General features: G+C 36.8%; 1 pseudogene; it reads right to left on the bottom strand.

Annotated features, from left to right (window-relative positions):
- Nucleotides 1-7,473: 7,473 nt before the first annotated feature.
- On the bottom strand, nucleotides 7,474-8,851 carry LOC112317688 (putative malate dehydrogenase 1B pseudogene; annotated as a pseudogene).
- Between the last annotated feature and the right edge of the window lie 6,758 nt (nucleotides 8,852-15,609).

Below are 15,609 nucleotides of genomic sequence, written 5' to 3'. Positions count from 1 at the left end.
TGAATCTACCAGTTCATTCCCTCTTACATTAAAAATCATTAAAGTAACTATTTTTTACAATTGATCTACACTAAGTAAATACCTACCGAGTACAAAACATTGTTTATCTTGCCGATAAGGAGATAACAGGCCACCACACACACGGGAGCACTGTATTTGTTGATACAATGTGTATAAGCAAGCAGGGACAGTCACATGATGAAAGCTACTTAACTCTTAGGTGACTGTGTAGATTGTCACTTGCTAATGTGAGAAATATACACCATATGTTTTTAAGAGAAAAACAAATAGGCTCAAATTAATATGCAAAAGATAATTTTAGAAGAAAATATATGATTTTAAGATGTACTATAAAGACATATCAAATGTTTACAATAATTATATCTGGTAGAGGTATTATAGGCAATTATTTCTCTGTTGTTTTCTGTAATTTCATGATTTCTGTTTTAAGCATGTCACATGTATGTAGAAAGAAGAAATGATAAATGTAATTAGAGAACATAATGGTCTCAGAAATGGCATGAATATAAATAAGTATAATACTGTACAAAGCTACAAAGCCATTCATTTGTTTATTCAGCAATTTTATTTAATATTTACTGTTTCAGTCTTGGGCTAAGTACTTAGTATGCAGCCTCTACATCATGGAGCCTGTTGACTTGCAGCAAAGTGTTAGGGCAATTCAGAGAAAGGACAGGTTATTTTGGCTGACATCCAGGCACCAGGGTCTTATGATACCAAAGACTTGAGAGTCATTATTTATATGAGAGCTTTATCTCCTTGTCAATGAGATCAAAGAAGCATCTGAAAAGCACCACAGCTGCAATTAAAAAAAAAAACAATTTGGAAATTTTTAAAATGATGATTAGAGTAATTGCAAACCCATTTTTCTATTTCATAAATAAAACATTTGAGAAGGAAAAAGATACTTGAAATAATATTATCTCAAACATTTTGTTGTTAATAATAGAAAGTTATAGTTTATAAATACTAAATTTCACCTACAGTTTAATGGGGTATAGCCTCTTGTATGTAGACGATTATAAGTCTCGCCCTCATGTTTCCAGTTTCATTGGAGGCTGAGAGGAAGTCCTGTGTCACAGGCACTGCTCCAGGTCAAGAAGGCAGTGAGAGCTGGGGCGGTGTTAGCTGGCACTTCCCCTTCTTTGGGGAGGCGTGGACCATGAGAACATTTCCTTTTCAGTGGCCACTGCTGGGCTGGAATGAGAATGAAGGACTGCCCACTGTAGTCCCTTGGTGCCATATTAAAATACCAATTTGGAATGTCTAAGCTTCAAAATAACATGTTTTCACAGAAGATTACGAGGTAAAATTTTGTACATTAACTGCTCTTTATAATCCAAATCTAGGTCATTACTCAGGGGGTGGGAGTTTATTTGTTTAAAATTAATCTGTAATTTTAAATGTTTTTTGCAGACCTAGAAACTTCTTTTTGTGCTGTCTGCAACTAGATTTCTGTATGCCTGCTATGGTGGATGAAGCTTTTAAACAGTACAATTAAGACATCAAATAAAGTGATTTGGAATTACGAGATGACCTAACTTAAAAAGAATATTAGCCCATTTGCTTGGGATGCTAGCTTATACCCTGGTTAGAACCATGGTGTAGGTGATTTTGAAGTTCAGTGATTTATTAAAATGAATAACATATATTTGGTGATTTTTTAAATTGTAAATCAGTTTTGATCTGGGTAGGCTCCTTTGTGTCTTGTCTTGCACAGTGACATGTTCTGAATTTACTCTTCTGATTCATAGGACAATCAATTTAGTTTCTAAATGCAAATGGCCTACTTTCCTAACATACAGGTCAGCAAATTCCTGTCCAAGTGCATGGGGCTCATACCAACTGCTAGTATTACAGTGCAAATAAGGAAGTGATTACTTGATTTTACACTAAACACCCTGCAATTGGACCACTTCTCTATGTTTTATAAGGTCTACAATGAACTAGTCAGTAAGGGCGTGTTAAGAACTTCATAAAGGATGTGGTCTTGAGAGGAGATGGTGCCATATGGGGAGATGGAGAGAAAAAGACTTGCAAAATTATATCATAAGCTACAAGTCTCCAAGAGCAGAACAGAGAAAATTAAAACAAAGAATAAAGAGATACATTGACAGCGACTGGCAAAAATCTTAGAGATCAGACAGACTGGTGTGAGCAGATGTTTATACATAACTGGGTGTGGGGGCACATTTGCCATGTTACCGAGCCCCAAAGGAGAGGAGCCACAGGCCATAATTCTTAGCATCTTTGGATTCACCTAGAGTGTTCACTCAGACCTGCTATTTTCAGGCTGCTCAAAACATTACTGCTCTAATTTCTTCTGGTCCTTGTCTGACTTTAGATAAAAATCAAAGTAGAACAAAAATCTGATTGGATGTTTTACTACTAGCATGATGGCAAACACATATTTTGACCAAACACGCTTTCAGCCTGATAGAATGATACAGTCCACAGCACGGTGGTCTGTTTTAGGTGATGCTTGCTGTGCACATGTGAATGTGTGCATGGGTTTGTACAAGTGGAAATAAGTGTGTGAGTATGTATGTTGTGAAATAGAAATAAAAACATATATTTATACACAGAAAATTAGCACTTAGCAAATATTCACAAAAAGGATGCCAATCTGTTAAATTGGTTGAATAAATCTGGCAATTTAAAAAGTAAGTTTTAGTGTGTTGCTCTAATTAAGAAAGTAATGTATGCTAGTATGAAAAAGTGGGAAATATTGAAAAGCATAAAGGAGAAAGGAAAAGTCACACAGAAGCCATCTCCCAAGTTTGACCATTATAACGCTTGACCAATACGCACGTAGTAGTGCATTTCTCATCTCCATGTGTCTGTGCACGTCCTAGCATGGCTGTGAGCATGCGATACATCCAATGCTACATTCTCCTTTTTCATGACCCTTCACTTTTCAGCAATTTCTTATACTGTTAAGAACCTCATAAATCATTGTTTTAATGCTTGTACGTTATATCCAATTATATATGTAAGCCATAATTTATTTAACTACTCATAGGATATTTTTACTACTACTTTATTGTCTTTTTAAAAATAATTTATTATTTATTTTTAGATGGAGGGGAAGGGAGGGAGAGAGGGAGAGAAACATCAATGTGTGGTGCCTCTTGCGTGCCCCCTACTGGGGACCTGGCCTACAACCCAGGCCTGCGCCTTGACTGGGAATCGAACCAGCGATGCTTTGATTCACAGGCCAGCACTCAATCCACTGAGCCACACCAGCCACGGCTCCTACTTTATTGCTTTTAAATGATACCGTAGTTAATAACTTCCTTCCTTTACTCATTTGTTCATTCAACAAATTTTTATCACATGCTTTTTCTGTGCTAGGCACTTTGCTGGGCTTTGGAGGTACCAAAGTGAATAAATGATGAAGATAACCTATAAAAACAAACAATTACAATATGGAGTAGAGGACTAGGATTAGATTTCTACATTTAAATTACATTTCTATATTTAAGAGTTTGCAAAATAACTCATTTGTCTGGGTTTCTAGGAGGATTTTCCTGCAAAGTCAAATGCTATTCCTAATTTTTCAGGTTCTGAAAATTCATATTTTAGGGATTTATTCCTCGGACCTAATTTTGCCTTTTACCCTAGCAATTTCATACCTCAATGCAAAGCCATTTGCTATAACTCTTCCTGCTTTTGCACAGTTAATTCTCATAGAACTCTGTCCCACTAGGCGTATCTTTCACAACTACTGGATCAAAACCTGGTTCAAGTGTCTTTTCCAGTTCAAAACCTTCCCTGAATCTTCTACATGAACTTTAAACTTTCTTCTATAAGTCCTATTTATATATAGTATCTCACTCTAATCATTGTATTCATTACACTGGATTGCATTTATTTTGTATCTTTCTCCCCATTAGGATATGAGTAAGTGTATACTTTATGCCTTATGTGTTTTAATGCTTCTGGCATCTGGCACTTGAATCTTACAGACTCTTCACTGAATGAATACATGATTAAATGAATCTGTGTTGTCAGAGAAGGGGAATGCTTCAAGCATGGAGCATTCGGAGGTGAAGGAGAAAGATACTGCTGTGCAAACTGAGGTGAATTTCACTTACTTCACAATTTTGTTTGGGACTGAGCCTTTTTGTCAATGACCACCTGTGCTGAGCTCTGTGTACCTACAGTCAGGTCCTTTGTTTGTAACTTAGGCTGCTATTTGCAAAACCGTTAGGATTTTCTGACTCTTAGAGTCTGCTAAAAACCTTTTCTGGAGAGCTTTTCTGCTTGTTGCAACCACCCATTATAATCTGTCTTTTGTGGTAATTTCCCAGAAGTCTTCACCAAATTGTTTGTACAATTAATCCTTAAGGAATTTCTTCTTTAGTGGCCAAATAGGTGGCTTCAAAGTATCAAGGAGCTAAAAGAAATAATGTTATATGTAAGAGGCAAAAAAAAAATCTCATTTTAAACATGTAGACTTCTGAACGGGAGAGGTAATTTACAAGTTCTTTAAGTAGTGATGGTCCATGTCGACAATGCCGCCTGACTTTGGGACTACCAAGGTAAAAGTTTCAAGTCCATTTAAAAATAGGTATTTGTAAACATATAAAAATAAATCTGATTTAAAAGAGTGTTCTTTCTGCAGGAATACTTTATCTGTAATTAAAAATCTGCCTGAGAAAGAGAGAAGCAATTTCCAATCTGTTTAAGTACATTTTATAAGGCATTCTGGAGAACTAGAAAACAGTTCAAGGTCAGTGTTAGGGTTGTTTTTCCCTCTCAAAGAAGATACTGCCACACCGCGGGCTACTTCACAGCTCTGTGTGAAACAAAGATGCTGGAAGGCTCACGATGCTCTGTCTTCCTCAGTTACCTGCACCTGTGTATTCACAGAATGTACTGCTTGAACCCTTTACTTATTTCTTGTCTATTTATTGCTTAAGTGTCTAATACTGAGGAGTTTTGTCATGCTAAATTTGACTTTTTAAGTTTTAATGTTGACATCTTCATTACTCTGAAGAGATTTATGTAAGTAAATTGCCCTCCCCAGCAAAAGAGAAAGTTCTCTTAGAAGTTCGGGATCTTGGCATACTTCTGCCCAATGTACTGGTGAGTGTAGAGGCCGGTGGAGTCGAGTTAGTTTGTAATAGATAAGCAAAACTAGACTGTTGAAGAGGGAGCTGCAGCAGCAGGGCTGACCTCTGTTATAAGGGTAAAATACAATCACTGGAAACCCTCTTCCAATTTTTGCCAAGTTAATGGACATTGCTGGCTTCTTCCCCTGGATATAATTCTATAGATTATAATTAGCATTCAGTTCTGTGACAGAAGTGATGGTATGGTTGATTCTGAGAAACTGAAATTAAAGGACTGAGAATTCTTCGAAAGATATAAGCTGATTGGTCTTCAAACATGGAGAAAAAGAACAATCTAAGAATAAAAAGAGCTGAGTATAAAGACAACCAAAGTCTGGGGAGGAACTTTATCCCTGTAGCTCCTGCGTTTCCTCCCTTGCCCTGTGTGGATCGTTGGCTACAGGAAGGAGAAAAGCACTGTAGCACCAGCCCCGCACAGCAGCAGATGGTGGGAAAATAGCAGAATGGCACTTATGCCCAGCTGGGGTGAAGGGTGGATAACAACAGTTTCTCAGACACTTTGGCTGACTCCTGAGAATTCCCTCCTGCAAAACCCCACTAGAACTTCAGAGAAGGAAAGCAGAGGCCTCAAAGGGTAGAGTTCAAAATCTCTCTTAAGCATTTTCTGAAAAGAAATATAAATATATGCCTACACCAAAACTTGTACTCTGATGTTTATAACAGCATTATTCATAATAGCCAAAAAGTGAAAACAACTCAAATTCCAACAACGGATGAATAAGTAAACAGAATGTGGCATATCTCTTTATCTGTAGAGTGGAATATTATTACACAATAAAAGGAGTGGAGTACTGATATGTGCTGTGACAGGAATGGGCTTCCAAACTATGCTAAGTAAAGGAAGCCAATCACAAAAGATCATATAGCATACGGTTTCACTTATATGAAATGTGTAGACTCGGCAATTCCGTGAGGACAGAAGGTCGATTCGTGGTTGTCTAGGGCTGGGGACTGAGGAGGTTAGGTGAGGGAAAAGGAAGTAAATGCTAACAGTTACAGAGCTTTTTGAAGGAATGAAAATGTCCTAAAGTTGGATTAGAGTGATAGTCGTGCAAATTCAATACTAAATGCCATTGAATTTTAAATGAGTGAATATTATAGTATGTAAATTACGTCATTAAGCTGTTTAAAAGGAATGCACCCTATTAATGGATATCAGAAAAGACATACTACTTAGTTCAAATAGGAAGGCTTTTATCATTCTGGAATTTTCCCAAAGGCTGCTCTCTCTTTGGGCCATGTGGCCCGTGAGGGACTTGGAGCTGGGCACAGCAGCACTGACCAAGCTGTGCGCCTGGTGGCGGTGGACTGTGCTGTGACTCAGGCTCCATGCAGAGAGAGCGAGACAAAGGCAAGAGAACCAAATGGACTGTAAGGATGAAAGCTTCATATTGTCTATCATTATATGGGTATTTATAGCTTGTTGACTTAATAGTTATTATTAATTGGACTTTCTTTTGTGCTTAAATTTTATTATTTTTTGAGTAACACATTTTTATTGTAGTTCAAAACTAACAATTGACACCAATGATGAGAAATTGATAATAAACAAACATTTGAGTAGATATACAAAATAATTGAACTCTGACATTTTTGTGGGTGTGATGTCAAACTATTATTAAATTGTCTAGCATGATATTATCTGAGACTAAAGTAAATCTTTCAAATTATTCTTACTTAAGTAAAGACATCATGGGTCTTTCTATATTTATTATAGCCCCAAATATTGGTTCGCCGAAAAGTTCGTTTTTTTTTTTTATTCCTTAAGATGGTTTTAGTAGCACTTATTTGTCTTTAACTTCATTTAATACAATTCCATTAGGTTGTATTGTGACAGCTGTCATATCAGCGTGAATTAAAAAAACATCAATATTGGTAAATTTTTGTAGCCATTTTAATATTGAAGATGGAAGAAAATATGCAACATTTTGGCATATTTTACTTTATGTTTTCAAGAAAAGTAAAAATGCAACTGAAATGCAAAACAAAGATTTGTGCAGTGTACGGAGAAGGTGCTGTGACTGATCAAATATGTCAAAAACGCTTTGCAAAGTTTCATGCTGGAGATTTCTCTCTGGACGCTCCATTGTTGGGTAGAGCAGTTGAAGCGATCAAATTGAGACATTAATTGAGAGTAGTCAATATTATACCATGCAAGAGAGAGCTGAAATATACAAATTGATAGTTATTGGTGAAAATGAAAAATGTGTTTTTATTTTACAGAAAATATGAAACGGACTTTCTGGCCAACCCAGTGCTTTCATAGTTTTCCTAATTTGATCTGTTACTGTTGCACAGTTTGCTTCAGAGTCATTCATGGGTTCTTGACTGAGTGGCTTTCAGAGTTGGTTTTAGGAGTCAGAACTGAAACATCCACATCTGGTGTCATTACATCTTTTTTTTTTCTGTTTTCCTCTTGATTAGATCAGAGTGAGTGCTAGTTTTATGTTCTGAAACCGATACTGATTGATATGGCTGAGCGTTTATCAAATCTCCAAGTGCAGCAAGTGTCTCCTGAATTAAATAACTTGTCATTCTGGCCATTACTTGTTCATTTATTTCTATATCTTTGAGATCTGGGAGAACCAGCCGGGTTCCATTCTCGAATGTCACGGGCATGGAGAAGACATCCCTTCAGGAATACCAAACGGCCTTCCCTCAGCACTGCTCAGGACCAGACCTCCCTGGTGCCAGCGTTTCCACGTGGTGGCCAGCATTGTGTGCAGCTGAGATGCCTCCAGATTGTTTTCCTTTGGCAGTCAATTCTTTAAGAGTTGCCACAAATTCTCTGTTTACCCACTCACTATCAAAAACCTTAAAACAGGGTGTGAAAACTGAGAAGGTCCCCAAATACCGCCCTGGTATCTGTAGACCTTGGCCTTTCTCAGATCAACGTAGCTATTTCGACTGATATTACCTCAAATTGTCACATCTTTGATGCATGAGAGGGGCGTTTTCAGTTTTCCAGCCAGTGCAGTTTGGCTTGCCCTTCCCTCCCGGTGTCCCAAGGATAGCACTGTGCACGGCGCTTTGGGCCCATCTCGTAAGCAACACTGTTTTAAGGTGGACGAAGGTTTTTCCTCTGACAGAATCATAAGCGTTTTTTTCTATCAGGTACCTGTAAGCCTACACAGAGGTACCCTACTCCAGATGCTGTCCTCCAACGTGTCCACTCCTTTGTCGGTGTGGTCACCCAGGATGATGGCCACATGGGCTTGGTGGAAGGCCTCCTCCACTCTAGTGCTGATGGCAACACACTGCAGAAAGGGTGACACCAGGTCCTGGTCTCTGTCACAAGGATTCGGAGATCTTCTTCTGCCTGCTTATTGTCAAATAAAGCTATGCTGATTTCCGTGTGCACTCCAAATGCTTTGGCACTGGTCAAGATGGGAATGAGGTTGTAGCAGGCGGGAGCAGACACCTGGGGATGCAGACCTGTGAGGGGTCGATCAGGTCTTTCAGGACTTTCTCCAGTTCTCTTTCTATATGTGACCCCAGGTTCTCTTGAACAATTGCCTTCGTCAGCTCAGTGGCCATGCCAGAGGTGACACCATAGTATGTATGAAGTTGGGCCTGCTCCAGGAACTCAGTGTACCCTCCCCAAAGCAAACCCCTTCCCTCCACGATCCAAAAGCTCTCTCCAGATGATGGGAACTTTTGTGGCTCCGTTTATTCTTTTCGCACAAATCTTTCAGCCACTCTTTCAAGCATGAATTTGATGATAGTGAAGCTCTGTACTTAAAGTTTATCTCCTTTTTTACTCTAAGATTATAGATAAAAATTAATGATATTTTCCAGCTTAATTTTTTTAACCAATGTGGTAGGTTCTATTTATTTTTTAATTTTATTTTCCAGGTACAGTTGACATTCAGTATTATTTTATATTGTTTTCAGTTTACAGCATAGTGGTTAGACAATTATATAATTTACAAAGTGATTCCCTGATAATTCTAGTACCCACCTAGAACCATACATAATTATTACAATTATTGACTATATTCCCTTTGGGATACTTTATATCTCTGTGACTATTCTGTAACTACTAATCTGTACTTCTCAATCTCTTCCCCTTTCTCACCCAGCCCTTGACCCCTGCTTGCGTCTGGCAACTCTCTCTTTGTTCTCTGTATCTGGAAGTCTGTTTCTGTTTTGTTTGCTCTTTAGATTTCAGATATAATGAAATCATATGGTATTTGTCTTTCTCTATCTGACTAATTTTACTTGCGTAATACCCTTTAGATCGATCCATGTTGTCACAAATGGTAAGATTTTATTTGTTTTTGTGGCTGAGTAATATTTCATTGCATTTATGTACCACCAATTTTTTATCCACTTGTCTATCTTTGGGCACTTCGATGGCTTCCATATCTTGACTATTGTAAATAATGCTACGGTGAACATAGGGGTATGCATATCTTTTCAAATTAGTATTATTGTCTTATTTGGATATATACCCAGAAGTGGAAATGATAGGTCACCTGGTAGTTCTATTTTTAATTTTTGATAACCCTTCATACCGTTTTCCATGGTGGCTACATCAGTTTGCAATCCCAACATCAGTGCACAATCCCACCAATACTTATTGTTTATTGATTTGTTGATGATAGCTATTCTGACAGGTATGAGGTGATATTTCATTTTGGTTTTAATTTGCATTTTTCTGGTGATTAGTGACAATGAGCATCTTTTCGTACATGTATTGACCATCTGTATGTCCTCTTTGGAGAAGTGTCATTCAGGTCCTCGGCCCATTTTTTAATTGGATTGTTTGCTAACTTGACTCTTAAAGGTAAATTGACTTGAAAAGATTTACGTGTTATGCCTGAGGTCAGTGCACCGGTCAATCTGTTTTGGAGTGTTTATTGCTAGACAATAGAAAACAGATGATAAGGCTGTGTCAGCCTCACTCATGCTGCTATGATTTACTTTAACGGCTAAATTAATATTCTTTGACAAGGCACTAAATTCCTGCTTTTAATTATAGACTGAGAAGATAGGATTATATTGGATAATCTTTTAATTTATCTTTACAATGCATGCATTTCCAAATGCAAGTAATTTTTAAATTATTTTGAACAACTAAGATTTAGAATTGTTTGCATCTTAAATTCCAAGGCACTGAAGTTCTTAAAAAAGGACAACTATCTTAGTTGTTACGGACTGAGTGTGTACCCCCAAGATTCATATTTTGACCCCCAATATGATGGTATTTGGACGTGGGGCTTTGAGAAAAAAATGCGGATTGGACCCTGGTGAATTAAATTAGTAGCCTTGTCTAATTTAATTCACCAGAGGGCTTTTCAGTCCTCTTTCAGCCAAGTGAAGATAAAAGGAAAAGACAATGGTGTGCAAGCCAGGAAAAGGGTCATACCGGAACCTTACCACACTGCCACCCTGATCTTAGACCTCCAGGCTCCAGAACCAGGAGGAAGAAGTTTCTATTACTTATAAGCCCAACCTATGGTGCGTAGACAGCCTGTTACAATAGCCTGGACTAATTAGAACATCAGTCAATTCCCTTGTACAAAATAAAATAGTTTGTTGTTTGTGCAAATATACACTAAACGGCATCTACTTAAGGTCAAATAACATAAAACTCCTTTGTTTTTTTTAATAGAAATCGTATTATTTATTTATGTATTTATTTATTTAGTGCAAAAGATTGTTAAAAGAAGCTTCTTTTTCCCAACGGCATTTGATTAGCCCAGCAAATGTTTATTATAAAATATTCAGGAAATAAAGCCCTCCAAAGCAATGTTTAGAGCACGTATAAGATCCAGAGTCAAACAGCAGACTGTCTCCTCAGTGAGCTGAAATTGCAAAGTGCCACATGTCAGGGGTAACAGGGCACATAGCAAATTACAGCCCGATCGTGAGCTGTTTCTATATCTCTGGTCTGGAACTGGCAGTACCCCAAAGCAAATACAAGATTTCTGCTTAGAAAAAAGTACCATGACTGTAGTTCTCAAAATACTTCCCAAATAATTTTTCAAATACTATGTCCAGCATGTAGTAAAGAATATCCTGACATAACGGGAAATACATGCTATGAGTAAAGTCAGCAAAAAAACAGATCCTGTAAGAGAGAATCCCAGTGAATTACAAGAACAATACTAAAACTCATTACCCACTTAGCTAGAATGAAAATAAAGAGTGAGTAGAGGTGTTATGGATTTAGGAATATATTTAGGGGTAGAATTGAAGAAATACCACTAATTTTTTATATGTAACTTCAAAAAACCAGAAAAATATATTTTTTATTTTTTTCTTTATCTAAAAGAACTGATGATTTGATGTAAGTAAAAGGATACAAAACTGTCTACCTTTTCCCCTGTATCAGTTATCTTGTCCCGAAGATAAGATTACGCTTCTCTCCTGCGTTTTATCATTGCGAATGAATGAATTGGTGAGGAAAATGTTTTAACTGAAGAAAAATTTAGCTTACATGGCACATTAGTTGCAATCAGTATGTATATGGGAATGTTTTTATTAATTTTCTTCAAGAGTTAGTTAAGAGTTAGGCAAAGGGAGAGTCACAGATAGGTCCAAAGCCCACGAGATGATGAAGGTAACAGACAATGACCCCTGTCAAAAAGTTCAAGAGCTCCTCATAGACGTTATAGAGATAATGAAAGTGATCAACAGTACTTTTATAGATGACAGTATTTCCTCTCTTTCAGGGGTTTCTAACATTGCTACCAAGGATTATTTTTATTACTAATACCCATGACTTTAGGTATTAAAAATATAGAGTCTTCAGATTGCATTTAATAACTAACTCAATTCACTTGTCCATAGTCAAGAGAATATATAATTGGATATCATATCAGCAAAAAATAACCAGTATACTATAGGTCTGACATAAGTGAGGATGAAAGCTAATATTCTATTTTTCCTTTATTAATTCACTTTTTGCATTCATTCTCCTATTCATTCCCTAATTCATTAATTATTGAGTGCGTTTCATGTATCAGAAACTGAATCCTTATTGTGGTTAAATATAAGGTTCCTAAAAGCTTTCTGACATGTTAAAAATAGTTCAAGATTTCCCTACTAAAACTCTGTAGACTGAAATTTTTGGAAGGCCTAATTTTTTATATGGAAAAATTGCTGCCTATTGAGGTTAAGTGATTTGCCCCAGTTTGCGTAGACAATTCATAGTTGCAATACCTCTACGTACAATATTAATTGTAAATATATTAATAATACTTAAAAAATGAAAGATGACATTTTTGTCTTCTCTCTTAGGATCTGTCATTACACTTAGCTAATAGTTGTTGCAGAATAATTTGTACCATAACTTTTAATTGAAACCATCAAAAATTTTCTCTTTAACTTCTAATCAAAGAAACAAACACACCTTGCTTGTAAATGGCCTTTGACTAATTACTATAGTCAAGCACGTAGACAAAAGCCCAAGACAGTTTGACAAAATGCTGGAGCAGCTAAACTGTGGCAATAGATCAAGACAATTGCTGCATAGATAGTGCTGAACAAGGGGGGAAAAGGAAGTGACAAAACAGAGTATTTTTTTTAAATCACCTGTTCAACAACCAACCTGGATAAAATCTTCTTAAAGTTTAAAATCAGATGAACTCAGGACTATTCCACCTCCCCATAGGTAGATAACTTCTTAAACATTCAGACTCTACACTTTTAATAGAAGCTGACTGCATCTTCATTATTTATTTATTCCAGAATGCACTTACAAATACGAACTATCATTATTTGGGTTTGTTATACCATTAGCTTTAAATTTTTATAAACCACTGAACAGGTGACAAATGGGAAGTTAAGGAGGTTTATTGTTATAAGAAAAGTATGTAAGTAGGAAATACCCTTGGTAAAACAGAAAAACTAAAGACTAAAATTTACTAAATCCTTTTAATAAAAGTGTATTTTTTCAGCTTTCAAAATATTAAAGTTGTCTTAATGACTGAAATGTGTTTTAAAATCTTAAACCAGAAAATTTGTTTTATTTTTTTTTTACAAAATGGCCAACTTACTCGTATTTTGATATGTTCCCATTTGTAGGGATATACTCCACGCGCCTCAGAAAGGAATTTATAATCAGCGATGGCTTTCTCATTGAGTATGTATGGGTACTGGAAGTTTTTTCTCACAAGAAAGATTATTTTAATAAACACCTTAGAGGTCACAACAAGTAATCTTTTGAAAAAAGCTTTAAAGAAATTGTTACTCTAGATTTAGTTAACCTGACAAGAAAACGGGTTCGTGATGTGGCAGTAAAAAATAAGAGCTTGGGAAAAATGAAAGAATTGGAATAATGCTAAAATTAACAAAAAGACCTTACAGATTTAATTCATTTAATAATTTTTAATATTGGTTAAGTATCTCTTTGGTAACAAGCACTAAGAAAATCTCTGCAGGAAAAAATTAGGTCCTTGCCTTCTATCTTCTTATAGTTAACGGGTAATGCAGAGATGACAACAGGCAATTACAATACAGTGTGCTAAATCCCACAGAAGGCTGTTAGGAGGTATCATAGGTCATAGGAGAGGTACCGAATTTAGGTTTGGAGGATCAATGAAGGCTTCTAAGGAGATTATCTTTAAGACCTGATGATGAATAAATGTTAGATAACGAAAAGGTTGAGAACCAGAAGAATGTTCCCAATGGAGAGGACTTATGTGAAGGCTAGAAGTCATAATTGTGAATATATAATAGATCTCCCCACTGCTTAGAAAATATGGTGAGATGCTAGCAAATACAGTCGGGAGGCAAAATCGTTCCACTCCGATTTTGCATCTGTCTTTGCCACTATGAAAAAGTCACTGTTAAAATAGCATGGATAGAAAACACCATTAGGAGTGAATTGAAGTCCCAGAATATATAAAAAGAAGAAATTATAAAAAGCCACCCAGACATTTTAAATGAGTTCTAGTTTGCAGCCATAGACCAATTACATTCCCACGTGTTGAAAGGCCTTACAGATGTGATCACAGAATGATTGGCAGTAATCTATAGAAATCATAGAGAAAGGGGCTGGTGCCAGGAGATGTGTTCTGAGCAAATATCACCCCAATTCTTTCACGTGGTAAAAAGGCAGATACCAAGAACTATTAAATCAGAATGTTGATTTTTAATAGCATTCTAGAACGGATTACTCTAACAAGTAATTGAGAGTATTTAAAAAATAATGGAATTACCAGTAGGACCAGTCTGAGATCAATACATATATTCTTGCCAAATTAGCCTGACTTTTTTTATACACACAAGGTGAGTAGCCTGAGAGATTTCAGGAGGTTGGGAGGTTGCAATATTGGTATACAGATAAGGACTTTGATGGAATCACTCAGAACGTCCTTGTGCACTAATGTAGATACAAGCCTAAAGGATAGTGGGGGTAGGACGATGTGTAGTTGTTTGCACAACTGTGTGTAACTAGTAATTCGGTGTTAGCTTTTTAGGGAGGTTTCTCACAGTGTGTCCCATGGCTTTGTCCTTGGCCTTTTCTTGGTCATGTTTTAAAGTCTGATCTGGTTAAGAGACATCAGTCTGGAAGGAGTAAACTGGCATATTGACTAACAGAACTTAAAAATGTCTTAGCAGATAGAACAACGCATAAAAATCAGGAATTTTTATTTTTTATTTTTTTAGGACACAAACACTTATTTTATTATTTCCTCACTATGGAAGAAAACAAGTAGGTTTTATTTTTTATTTTTACTTATTTTTTGTTATTTTAAAAAATTGTTCAGTTATAGTTGTCCAGCATTTGTCCTCATTGCTCTCCCCTGCCCCATCCCCCTTCCCACTCCCACAATCAATCCCCCCTATTGTTGATGTTTAAACAATAAAAAGCAAAATAAAAACAAACTTTAGGTCCTTTTGTTAACCACAAACTGCAGAAGATGCGCCTGCTTCAAAAAAAAAGTGAATTTGAACTAAAACTGTATTCATAGAAGAACAGTTTCCAAAATGAGGGAAGGGCAGTAAGACTGAGTCCCATTATTTCACTGAATTTGGGCTCCAGTCATACCCTACCTGAGTATCACATTGGTTATAGATGCACAGTGGACAGAAGACACGTTATTTTCTCAATGTCCATTCCACCTGCCCTGTTGATACCAGCAGTAAGGTTTCAATGGACTTGACCTCACCACAGTTTCAAGGGTAGGCAATGTCAAGACCAACCAGGAAAATTCCATCTTCCTTTGCACTGTTACTGGTTCAACTAATCGAAGCCCAACTTATCAATGTGTGGCATTCCCCTGGTTTTAGGGGTGGGTTCAGGGGTAGCCAACTGATGTAAATCTCAGTGTTTTCTTTTTCTCAGCAGTTAATGGGAAGCAACCTGCCTCTCCTGCTGAATGAGGCTTCATGCAGCACTAATTGCAGCTGGCAGGCGTCCAAGAACTGTGAAGGCAGTCAGTCTGGGAGAAAGTTAGCACAGAGGGAAGTCAGAGAACAGCAGACCGAAGGAAAA

The sequence above is a fragment of the Desmodus rotundus genome, chromosome 4 (assembly GCF_022682495.2).
Source record: "Desmodus rotundus isolate HL8 chromosome 4, HLdesRot8A.1, whole genome shotgun sequence".
Taxonomy (NCBI): Eukaryota; Metazoa; Chordata; class Mammalia; order Chiroptera; family Phyllostomidae; genus Desmodus; species Desmodus rotundus.
Note: the sequence above shows the minus strand (reverse complement) of the source record. Positions and strands in the feature narration are given on the sequence as shown.